Genomic DNA, 25,271 nt, shown 5'->3' on the forward strand with positions numbered 1-25,271 from the left:
TGCACCAATTCACTTGCTACTTTTTGCTGACTTAAAGAACATCTGGACAAAAATTTTAAAAAATATTATGACAAAAAATGTGAAATACAAAAAATATGATAAATCCTCAAAGCTGAGGCAACTGTCAGCATTTTTACTGGTGCAGTATTTTTTCCAGCTTTCTCTGTTTGTGCGTTTTGGTTTGTTTTCAGCTATAATTTTAGTGCTTTTTGTCCATCAATGTCTTGGTCTAAGTGTGTCTCCTTTATTGCTATCAAATGCCTTCAATTTGGAGTGGTGTACACCCTCCCATTGGCATCAATGCATAACGGACTATAGGCCTTCTTACAAGCACTGCATTTTCTGTTTTGTTTTTGTAGATCCATTCTAGTTCCCTTCTAGGATTCTCTTTGTTGTGCTTCCCCCCTTGTGTGTCTTTAATTTTTTTGCTTGTCCATTCGTGGAATTTCAATTCTGTCTTATCACTATAATTTCATTTGGTTTAGCATTTTCTAATTCGCTTTTCTTGTGTTTCTTCTTTCATTTGGCAAGTAATGTTGGTTCCAATGCTTATGGATATGAATTAAGTGTTTGATTTTGATTTGGTTGCTAGCATAGGTAGCATCTTAGGGGGTGGTTGAGGAGTAAATCTCTAAAGGTTGTGCTCATCTTTTTTTTACCCCTCCCTTCACCAAATTTGGAGAGTTTGAGCCTTAATTTTCTTGGCATGAGTGTTGAGTACTAACATTTGCCTTGGCATAGTTTTGTGTATTGTTTTGTTGTATTTTTTTTTTTGCAGCTATATTGTGGTCATTTGGTGCCAATTCAAAGCAATTTCAAGAGGTGTTTGCTGCCTCACAAAGTCCCCAATTGGTGCTTACCTTTGGCCATCAACTAAGGCCTCCAAATTCACAAAAAATTGGTGCTCTCGGTGGTCTCTTGGAAGCAACAATCGGAGTGCTTTGGCTGCACATTATTGCATGCAAATTGTTAAAACTTTGTAGTTTATTCTTTGCTTTGTAATTTGGACTACTTAGGTGTCTTGGGGAACCACAAGGTGTTCAATCTCATCTGCTAAGTAGAACCTTCATCCTCCATTAGTGAATCATTTTTAGTTGTAAGTGTGTTGAAAGTTCTAAGTGCTTTCTCACCTTACATTAGGCCGCATAGTTATATTCAAGTTTTCCCGTTGTTTAGTGGCTTAAAATTTTGAGACCAAAGTCTCTTCATATTTTGGCCAATTATGGGTTCGTTTTTAGTGTTAAATTTCTTTGGGTCTTATTTGTATGTTTTGTGCTTAGTGACTCAAGTGATTTTATTTACTTAGCACTTAGACAATTGTGTGATCTTTGACACCTTTTACAAGTGTATCTTGGCAAGGATTGACCTTGGTATTTAAGAAGTCTTAAAGACTCACCTCGCGTAACCTGGAGGTCCACTTGTGATTGATTTCCTCTACCACACTTTGTTCAAGTTGCATAAGTTCATTCAATCACCATGAGTACATATTCTACATATAGTCCTAGGTTGCATAAGCATGGTAGTCATGAGTTGCATCATACATTTCATAGTGACATTCCATTCTTTGGGGAGGATATAGGACCAATATCATTTAGAGATTGGATGTGGGATACAGAGAAGTTGGTGCAACCATTGTTTAGTAAATATAGTCAACTTGACATTCTTAGGCATGTTACTTCTAGGTTTATAGGACGTGCATCCGAGTGGTGGCAAGAGAGGCAGTATATTGAAAAAGGGGAGAAAATCATGCATTAACACTTTTTTTGAATTAAAAGCATGCATGTGGAAATATTTCATTCCCCCTTCATTTAGGATCACTAAAGAGCAACAAGTTAGGATAGAAAACTTCATTGACATAGGGATGCTTTCATCCAAAATCTTGCTAAGTTTTCTAGACTAGAAAAAGATTTTAAGCACAATTTGGACTTGCTCTTGAGTGAACAAAGAAAGAGAGTAAAACATAAGAAAGAGCAAGCAAAATTTAAAAAGCTTAAGAGTATGAAAAGAAAAGAGAAAAAGAAGAGCTTGAGAAGCTTTGTGCTAAAAAAGAACAAGAGGACAAAGAGATAAAAGAGAAAAAGAAAATAGATGAAGAAGAAAAGGCAAAAAAGGATAATATTAGAAAAGCCAAAAAAGAGAACGAGAGAAAAGACTTTGAAGCAAGAGAGAAATTAAAAAAAGAGAGTGAGTTTGAAAGAAAATCAAAAGTGGTCGAGTTAAAGAGTAATTCAACCTCAAGGGAACTCATTGTTAGGGATTTGGTGTGTAATCCTTCACCAATTCCTTTCATGAAGACCCAAGTTCCAAAGGGAGTTTCCTATCTTTAAACTCTTCTCACTTTTTCATTAAATCTCTTGTTTTGTTTCCTTCTCAAACTTTTTGTTCTTTATCTCATTCCCTTATTTCATCCTTTTCAAAATATAGTGCCAAAATACACTTTGACTTTAAAATTCTTTTCAAAAATCATCCAAGTCAAATTGTGAAACACTCTTTTTGTGAAGTGGGCCTAATAACAACTTTTTCCAAATTTATAAGCCCACTTTCACACATTCCCCAATCAATTATACTACAGGGTCTTCATGATTTTAATCCAATTCTGTTTGATGATTGTTGCAGATATGTTTTTGATCCTGGTGGAACCCAGCTTTAGTTGTTGTGAGCCTTAAATGACCCTCTTGATCTAAGGTCAGATCCTCTTCAAGTGGGAGGGGATTATGTGATCCCAACAAGGCTTATAGCTTGGGCAACGCCTAGGCCCAAATCATGCTTAAGGCCCAATACATGGCCTACATGCACCTTCAAGTCCAAGCCCATCAAGATGCCCAATAACAAAGAGCATGCTCAAAAAGATCCAATTAGGCTTCATTTAAGATGGCCTAAACCCACATGGGCTTCTTATACTCTTCACATGGGCTAAAGAAGATGTGAAGATTTAAAGAGGTGTCTCAAAGAGCAATAAAATAGCAATAATATTGGCCCATTGTTTAGGCTTTGCTTTCTAGAATAATAAGTCAAACAATGAGTAGTTTAATTGATAAAATTGGGCTTGACTAAGCCTAATAGGAGATTTGGCCATGAGCTATCAAAAGAGCAAGGGTGGACTAAGTGGAAGTCAACACTTCTTCCTACACCTCATGGATCTAAAGCTTCCAAGGGTTAGGAATGCTTCCTACTTTTCCAAGGCATCATCCAATGGCCAAGATCAAGCCTCCTTCTCCAAGCTTGATCTAAGGGCCAAGATCAAGGTCCACTCCATCCAATGGCTCTCCTTTCTCATGTGTAAATGGCTTCATATAAAAGCCAAAATTTCACTCATTTGTAAACACTCTTGAATTTTTGTGCAATAGACACTTTGAGTTGAGAACACTCCTCACTATTGCCACTTGAGAGTCATCTTTTAGAGAGCTTACTCTCTTTACCTCTAGCCCCCTTCCTAGGCTAGAACCACCTCTAAATCATTCACCCTTTCACCTATCCATTACAAGCAAGAGCCTACAAACTTGCCTTCCATTCTTCCATGCTTCCTCCATCATTTCCGCTGCACTTGGAGCTTCATGTCTCCACCAAGCTCTATCACACTATATGCGCGTTATCGCCTGACGTTGCCTAGGCGCCACTAGGCGAAGTTACGTTGCAAACTGATTAAAGCTCTCGACTTACCGCCGGATGGCGCTCGTTTCGAGGACTTCCCTGGTTCACCTATCACCTTGCGATTTCCCCCGTGCCGCCAAGCACTATACCAGTAGCGTGAAACTACTAGTTTAGGCACTCCAAAACAGGTTCTTAACACATCAGTCACCCAGGCTCACATCCATATTACCAAATGCATACTCATACATTTCAACATGCCCTAAAATTGCATAATATCACGTATCACAACACGTTGACAACATACAATCATCAACATTATATTAAACATAAATCATTCATCATTCAAACATAGTAATAAAATATATCTCAACATCAACCTGTTATTTCACACATATTTACATGTCATTCCCATCATAGTAAATAACTTCAACTTCACAATCTACACTCAATCAACACATGTTTAACTAGAATCCCATGATGGTATCGCGCAGCGGAATGGTTGGCGTTTGGACAAAAACCAAGAGGGGGGTGAATTGATTTTGATTAATAAAATTAATACTTTAAAATTTTTTCGAAATTCTACCGATTAATTTGATATTAGTTCCTTTATATGCAACAGTAGATTCAATATAGAGATAGAGAAGAAGATTTGAACACATGTATTTATACTGGTTCAAATCAAAAGATCCTACGTCCAGTTGTTAATCTCTTCAAATAAAGAGATTAACTCAATCACTAACTAATATCATATTACAATAAGATAATAAAAGATTAAGGAAATAAAACACCTCTCTTGAACACACAAGGGATGAACACCTTTCTCTGAATCACATAGAGAACCTTGACCTTAGCTTTCCTAGCAACAACATCAACACTCAATCTCGTAGAAAAACTCTCAGGAAAAGTTATCGCTCTACCCACACTAGGTTTTTCAAAGCTTCTTTTGAGAACACTCAGAGAACTCTCTTTGCAGTCACAATACCAACACTATGGCTTCTAAAAAAGGTAAGTTCGAAGTAACTCTGATGTTCCTTAATTAGAGGTTCCAAAAATTAGGTCAAAAACTGAACAGTCACGTTCAAACTGACAAAGGTGATAATCGATTATTCCAGTGCTTTTCTGAAAAATTTGACTCAACTCAGGATAATCGATTATCCTAAGCAATAATCAATTATCACATTGGTTTTTCGAGAAATACCAGAATTTTGATATTGCTTGTTGATTCTAACTATTCTAAGTACAATTTACAAGATAACTTTAAACATAAAAACACATGTTCTTCATATTGACTTCCAGATGGCATTTAGGCTTCTTTTATCATCATCAAAATCTTGCTTCAACATTTGACTTGTATTTTGCTTTTGCCAACAATCTCCCTCTTTTTGATGATGATCAAAACTTTATGTTTAAAGTATCTGCAATCAGAAATCTCAGAAATAGATTTATTAGTAGCACTATTTATTTAAACTTTTAAACTTTTTCTCCCCTTGTTTTGATCCTATGAAAAAAGTTTAAGAGAAAAGCTACCCCTCAATTAGATATTGGTAAATAAAATGCACTTTTATTAAGAAATCAAACACTTTACAATAACAAAAATAATAATAACAATGATGCAAAAACCTAAAATTATGGACTCACGTCATCATCATCTTATTTGTCAAATTTATGTTCTAGATTAGAAATCCTAGAATCTAGTCCTCTAATTAAGCCAATGACTTCTTCATGTCGGGTAGTGGAGATGAGAAAGAATTCTTCAAGTCTCTGGTTTAAGTTTAAAATGTGATCTCTAGAGAAGAGGATGAGCCACCAACCCCACTTGATGAGCCAATATTGGTGTCAACATGATGGATAGGAGCAGTGGGGGGATTTTCTTTTTCTTCATTTTCAGAGGGAGGCAGATCATCCTTGTGAATGTAAGTATTCCCAAAAGGAATAAATTTCATTTGTTTCAAGGAATTTTCTGCAATTTTGTTTGCATTAGTGGTTTGATGAGATTGTTCATCAGAGACGTTGACGTCCTTGTACTCACAAATGCGAGAGATTAGCAGAGAATACGAGAGTGGATATTGAGGCAATCGCTTGGCTTTGAGCATTGTGTCAAGGATAATACTTGGTCAATGGATAGGAATGTGATTGAGCATATCATTGATAATCATGAGATCAGCTTCACTGCATTGTGCATTATTTGTACCACATGGACATAAAATCCAGACAATAAGATAGTGAAGTAGATACTCATCAACCTTAAGAGGTCCTGCTAGCAATTGTCGGCCTATTTCTTGATCCGGTCTTCGCAGAAATGATCTATAGGCAAATATTCTGTTAAATCCTTCAATGCCAGTAGTGAGGATTGGAGAGGTGCCATCATGAATGAGAAATTGAGCAACATTTTCCCAAATATCATCATCCAGAATGATGTCTACCCCTTTCACTTTTGTAAACCCCACTCCATCTCTGAATTTATAGTTGTAGTAGAAGGCTCGTACCAGATCAAGATAATAGGTACCTTGCATCTTTGTCAAGAATTTGACCCCTTGTTCAGCAAGAAAGGTAGGGATTGTAAAACAACGATTTATAAACCTTTGAGATTTGATGAATTTTGGAGTGGTAAGAGGCTTGTCTTTCCATAAAGTGATGAATTCAGATCTCCTTTCTTCATCTAAAATCTAGCCTTCAATGGATGCAGTCCTAGATGCAGTTGAGGGTTGAGTGGCACGAAATGCAGTTCTTTTGTAGGTAGGAATCTTTGTCCGAGATGCTTCAGCCATTGTTCAAGTAAAGGCGAAGAGAAGCTTGTAGGTCTTGAGAGAATGAAGGGTTCTTTGAGTTCTAGATGGGTGAAAAAGAGTGTAACAATGAACACAATGATTTATTTTTATATGGAAGGGTCTCCAACGACCAAATGCACGTATTTTAATGCAAATCTAGCCATTACAATAACTAGTTTTTGAAATAATTTGGTCCAACGATGTGTAATAATCGATTATCTGGAAGTGATAATCGATTATTCCAGAGTTGTTTTGATACTTTGGCTCAGAATTAATGATAATCGATTATTACATCTGTTCCTGCAGAGAACAAACAAGATAAGTTAGGCACAAACGTCACCTTACCCATGTAGTCCGCTATCTCCTCAGTTGGCCTCTTCCCGGTTGGTACACGTCGGCTTGGACCCATGAGGGGTTACCTACAAAAGGGACTCCGAAGCTCAAGTAAGTCAAAGCTCTTAGAAGGTCAAATCAGTGATTAATGGAGTAATGAATGCGTACCTTTAATTAATGGGGTCCACGTGTATTATAGAGTATTAATTATTTCTGGTTATGGCATGGGCTGGGCCCTGGTTTGGGCCTCAGTTTGGGCTGTAAGTGGACCTGGGCCTTGGCCCAGGCGCTTAGTTCGACTATTGTGGGCTCATTGGATGGCAGGAGGGATTTCATTTTGCTAAGTCTTTAGGAGCGGTCTGATCCGGCTACTTCTCAACTTGACGAATGTCGTCCTTGCCCGTGCACTGTCCTAGGTTGGCCGTTCTGTTGTTAGTTTAGACTTCGTTCAGTTACGAGTTTAAGTTTATGCCGGCCTAAGTCGTGTACTTGGGTTGTTTCCGGCATATACGTAAGGGTTGTAATTTATATGGTAAGGGTGGGGAACATAAATGATTTAACCAACGAGTTGAGGGTGTTCGTTCCAGGCCGCTTACTTGTGGTAAGGGTGGGGAACTTAAAACGATTAACATCAAGTTAAGGGTGTTCGACCCAGGCCACTTACTTATGGTAAGGGTGGGAAACTTAAATGATTTAACCAACTAGTTTAGGGTGTTCGACACAGGCCGCTTACTTGTGGTAAGGGTGGGGAACTTAAATAATTTAACCAAGGAGTTGAGGGTGTTCGACCCAGGTCGCTTACTTGTGGTAAGGGTGGGGAAGTTAAAACGATTAACATCAAGTTAAGGGTGTTCGACTCAGGACGCTTACTTGTGGTAAGGGTGGGGAACATAAAACGATTTAACCGAGGAGTTGAGGGTGTTCGACCCAGGCCGCTTACTTGTGGTAAGGGTGAGGAACTTAAATGATTTAACAAACGAGTTGAGGGTGTTCAACCTAGGACGCTTACTTATGGTAAGGGTGGGGAACTTAAACGATTTAACCAACGAGTTAAGGGTGTTCGACACATGCCGCTTAGTTGTGGTAAGGGTGGGGAACTTAAAATGATTATGAAAGTGAAACAGAGAAAAGATGTATAGTTGAGAACCCTTCGTTTTATTCATTGAATCTGGGGTGCCTCGTTAAAACCTCCCTGCCAAAACCCTCCTTAGGGAAAAAAGACCGGGTAAGGAAAAAGAGTACACCCAGGGTTACAAGTATTCGGTTTAATATAGTATGCATTTAACTAAAGTAGAATTTAAGGTGGGACACATTCCAGGTATTGGGGATCTCTTCTCCAGATAAGTGTTCCAGGTGATAAGCTCCTCCTCTTGTGTCTTCACGTATGCAGTATGGGCTGTCCCAGTTGGCGGAGAATTTGCCATCCTTATTTCTTGCACTGTTGGCCATTCTCCATACCAAGTCCCCGATTGCGAATGATCGTGGACATAGGTTTGCGTTATACTTTATGGCAGCTCTTTGTTTGGCAGCTAAGTTGCGTATCTGGGCTTTTTTTTTAGTTCGGGTAGGAGGTTAAGATGAGTGGCCACGTTTTGATGGTTGTGGGTTGGGTCGTATAGTTCTCGACGCAGGGATGGTTCGCCAATTTCAACCGGTATAATGACGTCTGCACCGTAAACTAGGCTGAATGGGGATTCGTTTATTGATGATTGGGGGGTGCACCTGTAAGCCCATAGCACTTCTACTAACTCTTCGGGCCATCGGCCTTTGGCGCTATCTAATCTCTTCTTGGCCACTAGGATAACCTTGTTGGCCACCTCTGCTTGTCCATTGGTTTGTGGGTGTTCTACAGAACTTGTGATGTGTTTGATGCCCAGACCAGTGTAGAACTTGGCTAGCTCCTTATCTATAAATTGTCGGTCATTGTCGGTGATGATGGTATGTGGGACACCATATCTGCATATAATATCTTTCCAAACAAACTGCTGAACTTGCTGGGCCGTGATAATGGTTATTGGCTTGGCTTCTATCCATTTGGTGAAGTAGTCGACGGCTACAATCAGGAATTTCACTTGCCCCTTGCCGGGTGAGAAGGGGCCAAGGATGTCCATTCCCCATTTAGCAAAGGGCCATGGGGATAGTATGTGATGGAGTTGTTATTGCTTCTGGTAGATGAGGTTGCCATGTTTTTGGCATAGTTTGCACTTTTTGACATAGTCCTGGCAGTCTGCTTCTATAGTCGGCCAGAAGTACCTGGCTCTAAAGACTCTAGTAGCCATGGTACGTGCGTCGAAATGGTAGCCGCAAATGCCTTTGTGTAGCTCTTTAATAATATATTGTGCTTGCTCTGCCGTGACACATTTGAGGAGAGGTTGGCCGTATCCGTGTTTTTAAAGGTCATCGTCTATCATGGTATACCTGGCGGCCTTAGCCAGCCAAGTTTTGTCCGCATCTTGTGGGGGGTTGTCGGTTTTTAGGTATTGGATATAGGGGGTGGTCTAGTTATGGCTTTGGGGAGGGGTGGTGTTGTCAGTTGGGGCGTGGGTTAGGTTTTGACAGGTATGTGTGATGGAGGGTGTAGATAATGTTTGTTGTAATAGGGATCGGTGGCGGCTTTTTAATTTGGTGCTGGCCAATTTGGAGAGGATGTCGGCTTTGATATTGCCGGTCCTTGGGATGTGTTCGATGCGGACTCGTTCAAAGGCGGATTGAATGACTGCACGGACCAGATGGTAATATTGTAGAAGGATGGGGTCTTTAATCTGGAACTCATCATTTAGGTGCCCTATAGTAAGCTTAGAGTCGGTTTTGCATGTTAGCGTCTTGACACCTACTTTGCGGGCAAGGGAAAGGCCGGCGAGGATAGCTTCGTATTCGGCCTAGTTGTTTTATGTTTTGAAGGCAAAGTGAAGGGATTTTTCAATGAGGATGTCGTTAGGCCCTTCTAACACGATGCCAACACCGACACCTTTTGGATTTGAGGAACCATCTATATGAAGCGTCCACTAGTCCTTTGTGGGTGTGTGCTGGAGGTCATTGACAAAATCTAAGAGACATTGGACTTTAATGGGGCCATGGGGTTTGTAGCGAAAGTTGAATTCCGACAGCTCGATCACTACAAGAAATATGCTTATTATCTACGCTTAGAATTCGTAGATAATAGACAATTTTCGTAGGTAACTTGATGTTATCTATGAATTATCTACGAAATAGATTTCGTAGATATTCAACTGGTAGGTAACTTTATTACGAAATATGTATTCGTAGGTAATTTTATCTACAAAAATTATCTACGAAGCTAGTCGTAAGAAAAAACTTCAGTTACCTATGAAAATTTTTGTACATAAATTATCTACGAAAATCTTCGTAGATAAGTTACCTACGAAAGTTTTCATAGATAACTTACATACGAATTTTTCGTAGGTAACTTAAATATATATTAAAAAAAGATTCTAGAATATATATAGAAACTAGTGCATTTATTAACATTTCATACTCTTTAGCTTAGTGGAAGGGTATTTGTCTATAGAAATTATTGGAACCATATATAGAAATCAATGATGTAATTAAAACATATGGTGATTGGCTAAGTGGCAGAGCATTTGCATACTATCAAATAGGTCTTGAGTTCGAACTCAATTCATCATTTTTTATTAGCAATTTAATTAAATATCCATAATTTGAAAAAAAAATCTAACAGCTAACTCTCTGCACATCCATTACATGAAGAAGATGTTCCATCACTTGGCCAAGCTTTTGAAAGCTCAAATCCCTAGCTTCTACAAGTAGGTAGATAAAATAACATAAAAACAAGTAGGTAGAGTACAAAACCAAATACAAATAACTAAATTAGATAGATAACATAATTGGAGTAAATACATGCAAACTTACCATTCACACACAAAACAATATCTCCATTGTCCCCTATGTTTTAAATAGATTTCAAGACATACACACTATCTTATATTATACAAGTAGAGGCTATAGGTACAAAACAAAAATGTTGAGGCAATTAATATAATGAGTTCATAAGAGTTAATTGTCAAACATGTAAATCTTATTGTTGAACTTGAAAGAGAAAAGAATAGAAACAGAATTATATATAGAATTCTGTACAAACAGAAAAGTGAAAAGATAAAAGAATCTGTTTGTAACTTATTAAAGTATAAAAAGCAGGTAGCTACTGATATGAAAGGAAAGAATGTACTAATATAGGTTAACAGATAATAAGAGAGAATATGGCATCTTCTTCCACCAAATTGACTTTGAAATTGTTTATAGACTCAAAGCGTGAGATATTTCTTTTCGTAGAAACATCAAAAACGGTTGTAGACTCTTTCTTTACCTTGCTCTGCTTGCCCTTCGGTACTGTCATAAGGATTCTCAACAAGAATCAAATGATTGGCAGCTTAGGCAATTTGTATCAAAGTGTTGGGAGTCTGGATGAAACGTACATGTAAGAAGAGTAGCATAAGGATCTACTGTTGAAGCCAAGTACCCCCATGTATTCACAAATCTCTGGCCTTCTTTCTTCAATCATGGCACTTCTTTTAACACCTCCACGAGTGTGTTCTTCTATAGGTGCCCAAAACACTGTGATTTTGTCACATGCGATTTGTTTAATTTCTATATATTTCAGCCGAGGAAAGAATGCTTTCAAATAGTCTACGTCCACATTCAACCACCATTTAAATTTTGGAGCTATCATACTTTATCTTTTTCCTCTAGTTATATTTAGCTCTGTCAATGGCAATATATTGTATATAACATAATATGAAAATGTCGAGATAACACTCCACCTTAAGATTGAACTAAATAGGCATTAGGAAACCCAAAACAAAAGTGGATAGTGATAATATACTAAGTAAATCAAATTCATAATCACAGTTTCATTCAAGTTTCTTAAACAACTAACACACTAAAACCATTTCACTGTTCAAACTCAACCTGGTTTATATCCTCATCGTAATCGCTAACGTTAAAATTGATATCCGCAGCTCGATCATAAACCCTGAAACAAAAATAACAATAAAAAACTGTATGAATAAAAAGGCGGATTGAGCGGTGGAGACGTGGGCAGTAAAAGAAGCAGTAGTTTTGAGCTGTTGAAACCAAAAATAGAAACATGCGTTGAAGAATAAAAGATTGAAGGAATAGAGAGAGACATAAAGAGAATCATTGTCCCACCGAAAAAACGTAGATGCATGGTTGCATTCTCCCGCTTCATGCTCTATTCCTTAATCATCCTCGTTCAGCCGTCTTTTTTCTCCACGCAGCCCCCCAATCTCGACCTTAACAGCATCAACCTCTTCGGCGACGCCATGTTGTCACCAACAACGACGCCGCTCCCCACGTGCGCCTCACCAACCCCTCCATCTCTTCCTCTAGTCTCATCCGTCGCCTTTAGCCCCTCGTCGATGATGAAGAAAAGTGAAGCTCTAAAACAAATCCTCTAATGGAAACCTCACCTAAGTACACTTGTTTGCCACAATCCCTGTAAAAATAAAAAATCACACAGCATGTTCAGACACAATAGCATGTTATCACAAAGCAAAACTACCAAAAACCACAAAGCAAAACTACCAAAGCACCGTGCGGGTCCACGTTCGACGAAAGTGAGACTGAGAGTGAATCAGGAGGGAGTGGGTTTCGGATTGAGTATTTTTTAAATGAGAGGATCAAAGCTGTTAGCACGATGACCAAAAACCCTTATGCGAGTAAATGGTTTGTGAAGAGAAACCTAAGAAAAAAATAAAGGAGAAAGGGTTGAGAAATCAGAGAGGGAACAAAAGCAAGAAAGAAATTTTTAATATAATAAAATTATAATTCTTATATATGAGTTATGTTCGTAGATAACTTCTTTTATAAATAATTTTTATATATCTTTTTTATAATATTTATTTTCTACCATAGTTTTGTAGGTAATATTTTGTACGAAAAATTCTCACCAAAGTTTGTTATGTTTATCTACGAAATTTTCGTATGTAATTTATTTTTTCGTTACCCATGAATTTTAATATGATCTACGAACTTCTTTCGTAGATAAAATAAAATTATCTACGAAAAAATTTTCATAGATAATATTTCGTAGATAAGAAGCAATTTTTTTGTAGTGGACGGCCCAGGATGACATCCGTCCGGCTAGATCTGTTTTTTGCAATATTTTTTAGATTGGGTAGTCGGTTTTGACGATGATGTTGTAGTTTTGGAAGTATGGGCGTAGGTGGCGAGCTGCGTGGACTAAGGATAGGGCCAACTTCTCCACCATTTGATATCTGGTTTCAGGATCTTGCAGCGTTCTGCTAACGAAGTAGACAGGATGCTGCGTGCCTTCTATTTCTTGAACAGCGCGGCACTGACGGTGTGGTCGGTGGCTGTGATGTATACGAGGAGGGTTGGCGAGTGTCCGGCTTGTGGAGGATATGGTGAGGTTAGGGTGTTTTAGTTTTTGAAAGATTTGTTCACAATCGTCAGTCCACGTGAACCGGGTGGATTTCTTTAGGAGTTGGACTATGGGTTGGGTTTGTTCAGCCAGTTTGGGTAGGAAGCGGGAAATGGCTGTGAGGCGGCCTATGAGGTGTTGGACCTCTTTGATGGTAGTGGGACTGCGCATCTCGATAATTGCCTTGCATTTTTCGGGATTGGCCTCTATGCGCGTTGGGTTAACATAAACCAAGGAATTTACCCGGTCGACGCCGAATACACACTTGTCAGGGTTGAGGCGAAGGTTGTATTGGCATAGCGTAGAGAAGACCGCCGAGAGGTCCTCGGCATGTTGGTGGTGGCTTGGGACTTGACAACCATGTCGTCAACATATACTTCGACACATTGTCCCATTAGATGACTGAAAACCTTGTCCATTAGCCGTTGGTAGGTTGCTCCAGCGTTTTAAGACCAAAAGGCATAACTCTATAGAAGTAGTTGGCATCGTCCGTGATGAAGGCGGTCTTGTTCATGTCAGATGCGCCATGGGATTTGGTTGTACCTAGAATATGCATCCAAAAAGCTAAGCACTTTATTCCCTGCCGCCGTCAACAAGTCGGTCGATATTTGGGTAAGGGGTAGGCATCGCGAGGGCAAGCCTTGTTCAGATCCGTGTAGTCTACACACATCCGCCATTTGCCATTGGCTTTCTTCACCAAGACTACGTTAGAAAGCCAAGTGGTGTATTGAGCTTCTTCTATGAATCCTGCGCTTCAGTAACTTGTCGGCCTCAACCTTAGTGCTAGTCCGTTCTTCGCCAAGTTTGCGCTTTTCTGGTAGATGTAGCGGGCTTCTTTGTAGATGGATAGTTTGTGGGATGCCACTAGAGGGTCCACCCAGGTAGGTCAGCGGCTGACCAGGCGAAAAAGGTCTGTGTTGCTGATGAGGATGGGTGTGATGATGGCACGCTCGTCAGAGTTCAAACCGGTGCCTAGGTTAATGGAGTGGCCATTGGGAAGCTCTAGAGGGGAGGTCTCCTCAACTGGTTCGAGACGAACATCCCGGCCTACTCTGGGGTCAGATCTTCGCCTGATAGGGCATGTCGGAGCCAGGTGGTCGCTCAATGTGGTTGGTTTGTTGAATTGGGAGTTGTGGGCGCAGGCTGGCCATGTAGCATTCGCGTGCCAGGCTGGTCGTAGTGGATGGTGAGGATGTCACCGGAAGGGAAGGGAACTTCATGGCCAAGTAGGGGTGGAGACAATGCGCCAAGGGTGTTGAGGGAAGGACGGCCAGGAGGACATTGTAGGATGTTGGCGTGTCGACGATAAGGAAGCGGATTGGGATGGTTTTGGTTTGGGTTCCTTTGTGAAACACGGTGTGAAGGTCGATGTAGCCGCAGGTGGATACCTGTTCGCCAGAAAAGCCATAGATTGGTTCGTCATACGGGACCATAGCAGTGTCCGGGAGTTGGAGATTTTGGTAGGTGGCCCAGTAAAGAAAGTCAATGGAGCTGCCCTGGTCAACAAGGACTTTCTTAACGGCGTAGTTCTCGTTTTCAACGTTGATGACCATGGAGTCATCTTGGTGATGGTCGAGGCCATAAAAGTCGTCATCTGTGAAGAAGATGGGAGGCATACGACGTCTATGGTGGGAATGCGTGATATGATTGATGGATTGGATATGGCGGAGGTGTTTCTTTCTGGCAGAAGAAGTGGATCCTCCACTAGCGAAGCCACCAGAGATGGTGTTGATAGTGCCACGTAGTGGAGGTTTTGTGGGGGTGATATCGGTACAGGCCGGTTGGGGTTCCTGGTTAGCGGGTTGGGTCGGGCGTCTGTCGTGGCGAGGGTCGTGTGCAGGGCATCTATGGTCGAATCGAGGAGGGTGGCGGGATCGAGAGTGATGGTCATCCCTGCGGATGAAACGGCGAAGGTGGCCAACACGGACCAATTCTTCTATTTTATCCTGGAGTGCTTTGCAGTCTTCTGTGGTGTGGCCATGATTGCGGTGGTAGCGGCAATACTTGGTCATATCGGCATTAGGAGGAGTGGTGGTCTTGCGTGGTGGAGGGATGAGGTCAGCTTGTAGGGTCTCATCAAGGATGCGGGATCGGGCTACGGTAAGAGGGGCATATTTGGTGAAGCGGGGTTGGCAGGGCTCGCGTGGGCGAGTATCAGGGCAGGGAGGTTGTGGGGTAGGGTGGGAGGTGGTGGCTGCATAGTCATTGCAGAATTTGGTATGGAGGGTCTGTATTTCCTCCATGCAGACATAGTCGGCCACACGCAATTTGAGTTCGTGCATAGAGGCAGGTGGGTGGAGGTAGACATTGTTGGCGAAGGGGCCGGGTTGTAAGGTAAGTGCCATGCACTGGAGGATCATCTCTTGGTTGAGGTGTGGGGTTCGAAGAGCTGCCTTACTGAAGCGATCTATGAACGCTCTGAGTGGTTCGCCTTGTTCTTGTCTAATGCCCAGAAGGGAGATTGTGGTAGTTTGGTGTGGACGGCTGCCAGCGAAATGGGTGGAGAACATATGGGATAGAACGTCGAAGCTGTCGATGGAGTAAGGTGGAAGGGTTGTGAACCACTCTAGAGTAGGGCCCTTAAGGGTGGTGGGGAAGGCTTTGCAGAAGACTATGTCTTGGGACGTGTACAGGGCGACGTGGGTGATGTATACTTTGAGGTGTTCATCAGGATCAGTTTCGCTGGTGTAGCGGTCCAACGTGAAGAGTTCCCACTGGACAAGAAGGGGGGTGTTGGCGATAAAGTCTATGAAGGGGTGACGACGTCTAGGCTAGTGGGGAGGGAACAAATGAGGTGGGATGGGATGGTTGATCATAGCGAGGAAGGTGGAGGTAAGGTTGTGAGGGGGGATGTGGGTTGTTGGCAGGTATTGGGGGTTGTAGGGTGGTACGTGTGTGGTGTGTAGGGTGGTGGGTACATTGTAAGGGATATGGGTGGTGGGGAGGGTAGCAGTACGGGTTGGGGCTGCAGTATGCACTGGTTGAGTGGATGGGAAATGAGTGGGATGGGTGGAGGGAATGGGTGTTTGTTGGGTGGTGGTGAAGGTGTGAGTGGTGGGGTTGTATTTGCTTTCCTCTTTTGTGGGCTGGAAGGCCTGGGACCTTGCAGCCTTAGACGCCTCCTTGGCTTTTCTCTTCAAGGTGGGATCAACCTCGATCTTTCGCCTTAGGCGAGAGTTCTCTTGCCGCAGTGCCTCCATCTCATCAGTGTTGCGCTTCTTCAGATCTGCTAGCTCTTGTTGCATCTACGCTTGGCCATCCACGATGGCGGCTAGGTCAGGGGTGATGACAACGGGTCCTTAGGGACTGGCATCCGCCTGCTTGTTCACTCCAGCTCTGCTGCGGGTGGAAACCATCTTCAGAGAAAAACGGGTACTAAGGTGTTCGTCTCGTGCCCCACGGTGTCGTTACCACTACTTTAGCAACATGGAAAACGCTGCTGAACCACCATGGAAGCACCTGCAGGAATCACGAAGCTGCCACGCAAACGCAACAGCAGCCAAGTCGCCAGAGCAGCCACCACGTCGGAGCAGCCGCGCCGTCACGAGGGAGGGAGAAGAGTGTGAGAGTGAAACCCTAATTCTGGAAAGAGACTCTCTGCGCCACGTGTCAGCATCTGATAGGACAGTCAAACTGGTCAACTGGTCAACTCTGGTCAAATGGTCAAAGTCAGCAGTCAACTCTGGTCAAAACTGCAAATATGGTTAAATGAGAGGGGCAGAATTGGAAATTGGACAGCAATTAAGTTGCTAATTAATTAAATAAAAATAAAAGATTTTAGCAACTGACAGATAAAGCCCAAAGTCCAATGGAAGCCTATATAAAGAGACTTAAGGGAGCAGAAGCGGGACGACTTACAACTTACAACTTAGACACTTAGAACTCTCTGGTTTTGGCAGATACCGTCTCCACCACATCTCTCATTCTTTCTTTTATTTTCTTTCCTTCATATCATCATGTATTCCATCAAAGCCATGGAGGGCTAAGCTTTTAGGGTTGATTCCACTGTAATTTCTTAACTGGATTCTGAGGTTAGATGAATTTATATGTTTTGTTATTTTGATTATTGTTGTGGTCTTTGTTTATCTATGTCCTTTGCTTCTTAATCGAATAGAAAATAATGATTTTAAATCTACATGCATGCTAATCATATGAGTTAAAAGGTTTTTAAATTAAATTGAGACTTTACTTTGATTTTGTTTAGAAACTTTCATTTGATTAAATAGGTTTTTGCCAATGATTGAGACTTTAATTTGATTAGAGGTAATTACTTTAACTAAAATTAGTCAAGACTTTACTTTGATTAATTAAGTTTTCTATTTGGTGAAGAAACAAAGGAATAGACATGATTAGGCATAGTAAAATTAATTGAGACTGTACTTTGATTGAATTTACTATGGACAAACTAACAATTCTCACTTTTAATTGAGACTGTACTTTGATTAAAAGTGAGGATGCCAACAAATGAATTGAGTCTTTACATTGATTGATTTGTAAAACAACAACAATAATTAATTTAACAATAATCTCTAGATAACCAATGAATAATCTTGTTTAGAAAAAGCAGTGGAATTGACCTATTTACTATTATTGTGTTTACAATCTTCCGTGTCATTTTCTTTGCACATCAAAATCCCCCTATTTTTATAGTTGCTAGTTTTAATTGCATTTTTAAGAATCAAATATTTGAGATCAATTCCGTATTCGTTGTGAGACGACTCAGGGTTATCTTAACCCTAACTATTTTGTTCACTACTAACTGGCAATACTGAAGTTGCTAAAGTAGTGGTAATTTGATCGCCTAACGACAGCGATATCAAATTTGGCGCCGTTGCCGGGGAGGGTGGAAGGGAAACTAGGGTTAGGGTTTCATGTGTGAGATGGAGGAGATGATGACGTGGCAAGATCTGAGTGGTCAATTTGGTGAGTAGAGGATTATGATACGTGGCAGCTTATGGTTGGCTAATTTTAAAAGGTGGGGATTGCCACATGGCATGATCTGGTTGAGTGGAGTTTAAGTGGTAGGAGGGGTGCAACTTAGTGAAAATTGGGGGTGCAGAACAGGGTTTTTGGTGGTCCACTTTGCAGGAGTGTGCAAATAAAATCTGGGGGTGCATTTAGCTCCTGATTTATTCTTTTTCAGAATTTCTTGATTTTAGACTTATTTTGTAACTTTGAATATTTTAAAATCACACTATTAATTGACCAAAAATAAATTCCAGCTGCATTAACAAACGTTAGAATATCTAATAATATTTTATGCAACTAAAATCAATTTTTACGCCACTTTTACTAAACTTACTCAATAAATCCAATAATCACAAATCCTAATTAAATCAATCTTTAAGCACAAAAAATTCAATTAAATCCCCAAATTTAAATATTAAATGAGGGCAAAAATTTGAACTCATCAGCGCCAATTGTTCCTGCAGAGAACAAACAAGATAAGTTAGGCACAAGCATCACCTTACCCATGTAGTCCGCTATTTCACAACAAGTAAGATGTGATTCTTTTGGATTGGCTTGAAAACGAGCAAACACATATACATATTGCATAATATCAGGGCTACTTGTAGTAAGATACAACAAAGAACCTATCATGCCTCTAAACATAGTCTAATTTACCTATATTTCTGATTCATCTTTGTCTAAATAGCAAAAGGTTCCCATAGGAGTACTTGTTTCCTTAGCAGTATCCATTCCAAATTTCTTAAGTACTTTTTTACAGTACTTAGATTGAGAAATGAAGGTTCCATTTTCCATTTACTTAATTTGTAGACCCAAAAAGAATGTCAATTCTCCCATCATTGACATTTCAAATTCTCCCTGCATTATACTTGCAAAGCCCTTACATAGAGAATTATCAGTAGATCCAAAGATTATGTCATCTACATAAATTTGAACTAATAAAATATGCTCATCTACTCTTTTAATAAACAGAATTAAATCAATTTTACCTCTTTCAAAATTATTTTCTAACAAATATGTACTTAATCGTTCATACCAAGATCTAGGTGCTTGTTTTAATCCATACAATGTTTATAAATGTGATTAGGAAACTTATAATCTTCAAAACCAGGTGGTTGTTCAACATACACATTTTCTTTAATAAATCCATTTAAGAAAGCACTTTTAACATCTATCTGATACAGTTTAAATTTCATGAGAGAAGCATAAGCAAGAAGTAAATGTATAGCTTCTAACCTAGCAATTGGAGCATATGTCTCATCATAATCTATACCTTCTTCTTGTCTGTATCCCTTTGCTACAAGTCTGGCTTTGTTCTTAGTGATGTTTCCATCTTCATCCAACTTGTTTCTGAGTTCCAAACTTCATACCCACTTTGTTCCTATAACTTGGTGTGAATCATCCCTAGGAATGAGTTCCAAACTTCATTCCTTTCAAATTGATTCAGCTCTTCTTGCATTGCAATACACCATTGATCATCTTGAAGAGCTTCTTCTACATTTTTTAGTTCTATTTGTGAAACAAAAGCAACAGTCATACATAAATTTGACATATTTCTTGTTACTACTCCCTTTGATATATCTCCAATTACATTTTCCAAAGACAATCCTCTAGGTGATTTCCAGCTTTTGGCAAGATCTTCAGGTTCAGCCAGTGGGTTTCTCATTTAGGTATATCTCATCAAGAGCTTCTTTAAAATATTTTTCATCACCTACATTTGTTTTATTTCACTCAAGAGGATTCTCCTCAAGGTCCACAATTTCATCAAAAACAACATGCATAGATTCTTCTACATTCAAGGTTCTTCTATTAAAAACTCTATAGGCTTTACTAATTAATGAATATCCTAAGAAAATAACTTCATCTGCTTTAGAGTCAAATTTACCCAAATTTTCTTTTCCATTGTTTAGGACAAAACATTTGCATCTAAATATTTTTAAATGTGCTACATTAGGCTTTCTTCCTTTAAACAATTCATAGGGGGTAATTTTCAATAATAGTCTAATAAGCATTCTATTTAGTACATAACAAGCCGTGCTCACAGCATCAGCCCAAAAATATTTAGGCACTTCATATTCGTTCAACATTGTGCGAGCTAGTTCCTCTAAGGATATATTTTTCCTTTCCACAATACCATTTTGTTGAGAAGTTCTAGGTGCAGAAAAATATGCATAATTCCATTTTCTTCACAAAATTTTTCAAACAATTCATTTTGAAATTCTCCACCATGATCACTTCTCAAAACTTTAATTTTCAAGTCTTTTTCATTTTGAACTACTTTTGCAAATTTCTTAAAAGCCTTAAAAGCCTCACTTTTTAAGGCGAGAAAGAAAGTCCAAGTATATATTGAGTAATCATCAACAATGACAAGAGCATAGTAATTTCCGCCAAAGCTTTTTATCCTTGAAGGACCAAACAAATCAATGTGCAAAAGTTCTAATGGCTTTGATGTAGAAATCACATTTTTTGAATGAAATGATGATTTTACTTGTTTTCCTTTTTTACATGTAGCACATAGTTTATCTTTCTCAAACTTTATTTTTTGCAATCCAATTACTAATTCTTTAGAAATCAGTTAGTTTAATTGTTGCATATGAATATGAGCAGCTCGTTTATGCCACAACCATGGATTTTATTCTTTAACAACCAAGCAAGTTATATCACTAGATAATGCATTATCAAGATCAATCAATTAAATGTTATTGTGTCTCATACCTTTCAAGACTACTTCTTTGGAGTCCTTTTGATGAATAGTGCAGTAGTCACTCTCAAATATTACTTTGAGTCCTTTATCACATAATTGACTTATGCTGAGAAGATTGTGCTTTAGTCCTTCCACAAATAGTACATCCTTGATCTCCAAAGTATTTCCTCCACCTACATCACATGTTCCAAGTATTTTTCCTTTGTTGTTATCCCCATATGTAACATATCCTTGTTCCTTTCTTTTAAAGTTCTTAAACTTCCTTTTGTCTCCGGTCATGTGCCTTATGTAACACCCTCTATTTTATATTAATTATATTTAACTTTCTTGTTTAAATATATAGAGTGAAGTAATTTTATGATTTCATAAGTAAATTGACAAAGGGTTTTATACAATGTAAAAGATGATATTTTTTTGTACTAACTACTTATTTTGAGTTGTCTAAGCAAAATTGTGATTAAGGCTTCATTAACCATTGGATTAGGCTGAAATTTTTATAGAGCATTCTTAAAATATAGTTCTTCAATATGAACAATGGATTTTGAATTGGAGGTGTATGCAAGGAGCAATTACTTCCACACTTTAGAGTAAAAGTAAGGTCTCCAGCTACTGTCCAGTTCTGAGTTACCTTAGTAAATATTTTATTCCTGCTTTGTTAACCGTTGGAGCAAGATGAAATTTTTATAGAGAGTTATTAAGACATAGTACTAAAGTTTGATGGTTTGGATTTGTATTTAGAGGTCTGTGGTTAGAGAAAGAATTCTTGCAGTTTGAACTAGCGTCAGTTACGTCCTGTTTTGGGTTATTTTAGTAAAAATTTGATTCCCATTTTATTAACCGTTAGATTGATCTCCAATTTCTTCTACCTATTATAGAGACATAGGTATTTAGTTTCACCGTTGGGATTTACAAATAGAGTTGTGTGTTAAGAGATATGAATTTTACACTTTGGAGTGAAAACAAGTCTTCTAGAAAGTCAAGGTATGGGGGGTCTATCTCAAATCTCTTGGGAGAAAATTGAAGTAAGAGAGGGAAATCCAGAATCTTGAAGTCTTCATTTTCATGTTAGAGTATAATTAGCATCTCCAAGGTATGGGGGTCTATCTCAAATCTCTAAGTCTTTATCTTAGCAAGTTTTCTTTAAGTATACAATCTATCTTCTTGATTCAGAAATTTTTATACATTATCTTGAAATTTTGAGTTGAAAAATGGATTCCTTGGGTATGAAAACCTAGGGTTAGGTTCAAGAATCATCTTATTTGGAGTTTTACACAAAAAGTTATAAATAAAACAAGTTTGCTATTTTACTTATAAAATTTTATACCAAAATTATGTTTTAATTATGATTACTGTTTTGATTTTGATATCCAAAGTATATAGAGAAAGAATATGAGATGAATATACTGATGAGTTGAAACTCAGACTTATATGGATATGATTATTAAAAGATTGAAAATGAGGATTTTGATATCCTAAATTTAAAACATACGGAAATTATTATTTGATTGATTAATTTGATTTTGATATTTTTGGGCATGGTTAGTTATGACATCATGAAGATTTAAAATTTTGTGAAAATGTTTCATTCAATTGAAAGTTTATTCAAATCACCATATTTTGAAATGTTATGATGAAGCTTCAGAGTTAAGGGAAAGACTCACCCTTACTTTATTTTTCAGAGGAAGAAATTGCAGACCTAGAATGTAACAATGAGATTGTATAGTTTAACTTTTCATGCAAATTTGGATTCTGTTAAAGCTACAAATGATATGGTGTGACTTGTTTGTGATGTATTTCAAACTAAGAAGTATCTTTAGTTGGTTGTAAAAGTATACACAAACTTCTATTACAAACACTAATATGTATAATAACATTTTTTTCGCATAAATATCATGTAAGTCTAACTGATGATACATTTGAGTGATGTATTATAATTTTTTTTAGTTTGGTATTTGTTAAATGAATACAAATAAATTTTCCTTACATAAGTAAATGATACATTAGACAAGTAAAGAACATCTAGTAGCACCGGGTTTTAGTTGGGGTGTTACACCTTAAACAACCACTGTCAAGATACCACATTGATCTTCTGGATTTAGAAGTCATTTGCAAAATAAGGAAACAATTCATTTAGGTCCCCAACATGTTTGGGTCCTTGGGGTTAGAAGAAAAATATTACTTATGAATAGGCACCCAATGATACTTCCCATTTGGAACACCAAAATGTTTAATATTGCATTTATTTGAAGTATGTCCCTTTTTCATGCAATAAAAACAAGTAGCAGTACATGCATATGTATTCATAGTATAAGAAGTTCCTTTTTCTACCCAAACCCTACGAGTTCTTTTTTTATTTTTTTATTATGAGTATGAGCATGCTTGTCTTATTTAGATTTTTCTTGAGATCAAATTTTTCACAGTTTTTATTTTCAAAGCATCTTCAAGATGTTTCTCCAAAATACATATATCAAACATGTAACTTTTACATGAAGCACATTCAACAATTTCTTTTTCTTTATTTTCTAATATTTTTTCTTCTTCAAGAGATTTTTCAAATTTACTTTGCAAATCTTTAAAATCAGATTTTAACTTTTATGAGCAGTATCCAATTTACTAGATTTAACAAGTAATTGTTGAAAAGCATCATACAATCATCATAGTCATTTTCATTGCAAGTAGAATTTACCTCACTGTTAGAATCATCATGATTAGCCATCAAACATAGATTTGCTTCTTCATTATCAGAATCGCTAGAATTTGATGAGCTTGAGGCATTGTCTTCCCATGCTATGTATGCCTTCTTTTTAAAGAATTTTCTGCCCTTCTTTTCTTCACTTTTCTTTGAATTTGGGCAATCAGCCTTGACGTGTCCAGATTCTCCACATCCGTAGCATTTGAAATTTGAGGATGATCCTTGATTCTCCTTCTTGTTGTTCTTGAATTGATTTTTACCTTTGGCCTTCATGAATTTTGTAAACTTCTTAATCATGAGACTAAGATTTCATCGTCATCCGAATCTTCTTCTTCCTTTTGCTTTTTGCCTTTAACCACTTCAGTTTTGAAAGGTAATGTTCTTCTTTCTTCCAATATCTTCTTCATCATTTAGTCTGCCCAGTTCAAGCTCATGCTCTTAGCTTTCCAAATAGGCCGCCATCGTCATTGTTGCAAGATTTTGTGACTCGTGATGGCGTCACCTTTGGCTGCCAAGTCCTGTTCAAGGATTTAAGAATTTTTATATTTAATTCATCAGTGTCAAAAGTTTTACCTAGACCTGTGAGATGATTGACGATTGTGTGAATCGTTTCTGCACATCGTAGATAGTTTCTCCTTGTTGCATCCGAAACATTTCGTATTCTTGGATCAAGGAGTTCTTGCGTGCCCTTTTCACATCGTTGTTCCTTCATGAGTCACACGCAATATTTCCCACATATCTGTGCACTGGTGCATACTGAGATCTGTAAAACTCATCTAGGGTTAAGCAGATGAAATTATATTTCTAGCTTTTACATCATACTGAGCTCGTCTATTTTCGTCTGCTGTCCATTGCGAGAATGGCTTTGGTTCCTGCACATCATTTACAACATTAACAGGAACAAATGGTCCATTTAACAGCATCCCAAATACCTCTATCAACAGATTCCAGAAAAATTTGCATCCTAACTTTCCAGAAAGGATAATTTTCACCAGTAAAAGAGGAGGTCTGTTGATAGACGCACCCTCAGCAAAAGTTTGATTTTGTCCAACCATTTTCGAAAAATTTGAATAACTATCAAAGCAAGCTCTGATACCAATTGTTGGTATCGCGCAGCGGAATGTTTGGCGTTTGACAAAAACCAAGAGGGGGTGAATTGGTTTTAAGTAATAAAATTAATACTTTAAAATTTTTCCAAAATTTTATGATTAATGATATTAGTTCTTTATATGCAAAGTAGATGAAATAAGAGATAGAGAAGAAGATTGAACACAAGTATTTATACTGGTTCGGATCAAAAGACCCTACGTCCAGTTGTTAATCTCTTCAAAAAAGAGATTAACTCAATCACTAACAAATATCAGATTACAATCAGATATAAAAGATTAAGGAAAGAAAACACCTCTCTTGAACACACAAGAGATGAACACCTTTCTCTGAATCACACAGAGAACCTTGACCTTAGCTTTCCTAGCAACAGCAGCAACACTCAATCTCCTAGAAACTCTCAGGAAAAGTTATCGCTCTACCCACACTAGGTTTTTCAAAGCTTCTTTTGAGAACACTCAGAGAACTCTCTTTGCAGTCACAACACTACACTCTAGCTTCTAAAAAAGGTAAGTTGAGAAGTAACTCTGATGTTCCTTAAATAGGTTCCAAAAATTAGGTCAAAAACTGAACAATCATGTTCAAACTAACAAGATAATCGATTATTCTAGTGTATTTTCTGAAAACAATTTTTGAGCAGATAATCGATTATCAGAGGTGATAATC

This window comes from Vigna unguiculata, chromosome 4, assembly GCF_004118075.2.
Source record: "Vigna unguiculata cultivar IT97K-499-35 chromosome 4, ASM411807v1, whole genome shotgun sequence".
Taxonomy (NCBI): domain Eukaryota; kingdom Viridiplantae; phylum Streptophyta; class Magnoliopsida; order Fabales; family Fabaceae; genus Vigna; species Vigna unguiculata.